At 41.6% G+C, this 4,370-nt stretch overlaps 1 pseudogene; it reads right to left on the reverse strand.

The window, feature by feature from the left end:
* Nucleotides 1–2,451: 2,451 nt before the first annotated feature.
* LOC118837240 lies at nucleotides 2,452–3,323 on the reverse strand (annotated as a pseudogene).
* Nucleotides 3,324–4,370: the final 1,047 nt, after the last annotated feature.

A 4,370-nucleotide genomic window follows, 5' to 3' on the forward strand; every position in this document is an offset into this window, starting at 1 on the left:
AATTTGCAGCGATCCTCTTTCCCAGAGGATTTTCTTAACTAACTTCTTCCTAATAAGGTTAAAAGATGTCAACGAAACAGGAATTAAGTTAATTATGCCCTTTTACAACCCTGTGCCAGCAGAACAAATTGGCTTTACTCTCTTGACTTTGATGTTATAGTTATAGCCCTTTATTATTATTATTGGGAGAAGATATAGAAACCAGGTGGAAGATGTGTAAAGTTTCAACTGTGGGCTGTAAATCAGCAAGCCTCTTCTAGCTGGAAAATACTATGATTAGCAGTGGCCATGTAAAGTGACTATTAAAAGGGGATATATGCTATCCCTTGTATTTAATGTTTTGCCCTGAATGGATGTTATTTTACCCTGATGAGAACTGCTGCCGAAGATCTACTGGTAGCTTCCTCCGAATACATGCAAATTTCAAGGGTAATAATGTTCTCCCATCCCTGCCCCCTTAATCTTATGTAAATTAGCTTGGAGAAGCTGGTTTCTAATTTTCTTGTTTGGTAATAATTTATCTGTCATGTATATATGTGTATACAAACACTGAAAATGATCCCAACGTAAAGTGGCCAGGATTGGTGGTCCTTCAAGATTCTGCAACATGACTCCCATTTTAGGGGGCACATAGTTCCTTAGCTATAGAGTTCAAAGCAAATACCAGAAAGGATTGTTTAGTCTCCCTGGGAGGAAGGTAGCAGACAGAGGGCTCATGCCATGCTTGTTGTCTTAGTGATAACCAAACCTGGGGAAGGGGCCTGAGGATTCTGGGGTCATGGCAGGGACAGAACAAGAGCCTCACCCTCCTGAATTCTGGCCCAGTACATTCTCCAATAGGTTGGGTCTCCTCTTTAATCTGCTAGGAGATGTGATTGGCGGGGGGGAGGAAGAGTTGAACATGGATTGGGGAATGGCTAAATAAGTTGTATGAGAATGTAATAGAATATTATTGTAACACAATTTTATTATTAATGCAGAGGAGCAAGGAAGGACGTGAACTGATGCAACAGAAAGTAATCAGAGCCAAGAAAACAATATACACAATGGTTTTTGTTATTGTCGTTGTTCAGTTGTGTCTGACTCTTTGTGACCCCATTTTGGATTTTCTTGGCAGAGATACTAGAGTGGTTTGCCATTTCCTCCTCCAGCTCATTTCACAGGTGAAGAAATTGAGGCAAACAAGGTTTAAGTGACTTGCCCAAAGTCACACAGCTAGTAAGTGTCTGAGGCTAGATTTGAACTCAGGGAGATGAGTCTTCCTGACACCAGGCCAGACTCTGAAACCACTGCACCATCTAGCTGCCCACACACAATAATTAGAACAGTGTAAATGGAAAGAACAGCCAGTATAAAACAAAACAAAATAAATGTTGCAAAATTACAAAGAGCAGGCTTTGACCCAAAGAAGAGATATCGAGAAGATTCCTTTGCAGAGATTGGGGAGAGGGAAGTCACAAGTGTGGAACATTACATGTATTATAAGATTTTTTCAATATATTGATGCACTTAATGTATTGATTAGCTTTGTTGATTTCTAATCTTTGTTATAAGGGATGACTCTCTGGGAGGAGGACAGAGGAGAAAGAAGTGGGAATTTACGGACTATAAACATGAAAGATGCAATAAAAATTTGTTTTAAAAAATAAGTAAAAGAGTAAAGGGCTGGATTTAGTGTCAGAGGAGATGCATGCATTTAGATCCGAGCTTTACCACTTGATCCCTAGGTGACCTTAGGTAATTCATTTTACTTCTCTGGTCTTCAATTTTTTAAACTTAGAAAATAAAGGAAAGGGACCAAGATGACCTCAAAATTTCCCTTTGGCTCTAAATCTATGATCTTGATTTTGAAAATAGGGATGATGATTTGAGGGATTGAAGGTATACGGCTTTACTTCTGTCCAAAATGCTAACAATGTTAGCTATAGCTCTTATGAGGGAGAAACCAAAATCTCCTCCCCTGGAAAGTTACTCTCCATGTTATCTCCCACGATGACCACTGTACACACACTTCTCCTTGTCCTAGGATGCAACTGTCCCCAAGGAAGTCTGAGAGATACCTTCTCCTCTGCCTTAATTTCTTCATCTGTGAAACAAGCTGGAGGAGGAAATGGCAAACCACTCCAATATCTCTGCCAAGAAAATCCAAAATGGGGTCACAAAGAGTCCAACCCAGCTGAGCAACGACATAGCAAGAATCGTTGTGTGTATTGTTTTCTTGGCTCTGATTAAGTATGCACTTGTGGTGGGCCTTTCTTCTTTGCCACTCTCCCTTCCCTACCCCTCTCTTCCTCTGCCATCCCTTCGAATAAATTTGTCCTAGAGGCAATTTTAGCTACACCTCTGCTCGTGAGCAAAAATATTATATTATTTTTTTTATTTCTTTGTTTCACAAATAAACTGGCTGAAACACTTGTTTCCTAATCACATAGACCAAATCTCATTTCTTCATCAGACTCCTCCAGAGTCCTTGGCCAGAGCGTTAGCAGCAGCTGGAGAAGGAGCCGCAGGGGCAGCCACTGCAAATGCCAAAGGGTCAGCCAGGAAGCTTTCACCTTTTCAGCAAATGGGAAGGTGTAGTTAGTCTCCAAAGCTATATCCAAGACCTGCTTGTACCCATTGATGATCAAGTGGGGTACTGATGCAACAGTTGGGTAGCCAGTCTGCAGACAGATGCTGGCAATGTTGCAGGCACCCTCTAAGAACTGTCCCAGGACTTCAAGATTGTAGATGCTGCTATTGTCAAACACCTGCTGAATGATCAGCCCAAAGGGAAACGGGGAGATGTTCAGCATGTTCAACAAGGTGGCCTCACTTGTGCCCATTTTGTCCCCAATCTTAATCAGCTGCAAATCACTCCAGATGTCAATGGTGCTGCTGGAAATCTTGGTGGTGATACCCACAGCCTGGAAGAAGGAAGTCTTCTTGGGACCCAAGCCGGTGTTCTGGGCTGGCACGGTGACATCACATGGGATGATGGCACCGGCACAGGCAGCAGCTGGCACCTTATTGGCCAGAAGCATATCCCTAATCTTAGACAGATTTTCCTTGGTGAAAACAAAGCCCATATTGCCCCAAATATGAGGCAGCAATTTCTCCAAGGCAGGGTTGTTCTCCAGATGCCCATGAATGGCTTTGCTCACCACAGTGTTTTTCCCTATCAATACTACGTCCTTCCCACCAACGGACATCCGGATCTGCTGCATCTGCTTGGAGCCCACATTGTCTACTCTCACAATGAAGCATTTTGGATAATCATCCAAAAGTTGAATGATCTTGAGGAAGTAATTGGATTTCCAAGTAGCCCTATCTTCCCTGGGCATCTTGAAGGTGCTTCAGGGATTGCCACCCAGGGTTTAAAGACAATGTCGCTGGCGTGAGGGTACTTGGGAAGAGAAAAAAAACTTATATTCTTTAAAATAGAGTAGTGCCCCCAAAAAAGCATCAACATAGGTTACAGTTGAATGGTAGATGGGACAGGCCCTATAATCTAGGACCCCTCACTAATTAATATACCTTATTTCCTTGTATTGTGTTGAATGAAATATGACATAAGTAAAATCCCAGTCTCCTGTGTGTGAAGAATCTACCTGTGTTTCATGAATTCCACTGGATACAAGAACCTGCCCTGGTGTCTCTGGGAAGACACTGAAGAAAGAAGGGCTCCTAGCTCAAGAACCTTACAATCTAAAGAAGCCAGGCAGTTCATGCCCCAGTTTCTACCTAGTTCCGTACCTAATTAAATTCAAGATATATTCATTTAGTGCCTACCTCTGTGCAAAGGAGTGGAGAGAAAAAGAAAGAGGGGAGAGAGGGAGAGGGAGACAAAGAGTCAGAGCAATGGAACAATCTTTGTCCCCAAGGATTTTCCAATCAAGTAACAGCTTGTTATAGAAGTCAAAGTCTGAATGAATAGAAAAAAATTCTGGATTTAGAACTAGGTGACATATTCAAATCAGATTCTTACTGACTGTAATCAAAGACAAATTGCTTAACTCCTCAAAGCTTCATTTTATTCATCTGTAAAGTGGGAGACAATAAAATTTATATTACCTATATACCTGACAGGATATTGTGAGGGAACTGTTTTGCAAACTATGAAGTATTATGTCAATGTGGGTTATACAGAGTTTGGGGGTCCAAACCTGTGATTTCCTCATGGGGAATTCCTTCCACCAGTTACAGACTGGCACCTGTTTACAATCTGCAGTTCTAGGGAGTTAACTGAATTATGCTTATTAAGGGCATGAAGACCTTACCCAAAGACCTTTTAGTACAAGTTAGAATATAAATCCATAAGAGAAGTCAATCAATAGTTTGAGAGATTCCAAGAGAAGGAATACTTTCCAATAGAGGAGATCAAGGGAGAC

This window comes from Trichosurus vulpecula, chromosome 1, assembly GCF_011100635.1.
Source record: "Trichosurus vulpecula isolate mTriVul1 chromosome 1, mTriVul1.pri, whole genome shotgun sequence".
NCBI classification, from domain to species: Eukaryota; Metazoa; Chordata; class Mammalia; order Diprotodontia; family Phalangeridae; genus Trichosurus; species Trichosurus vulpecula.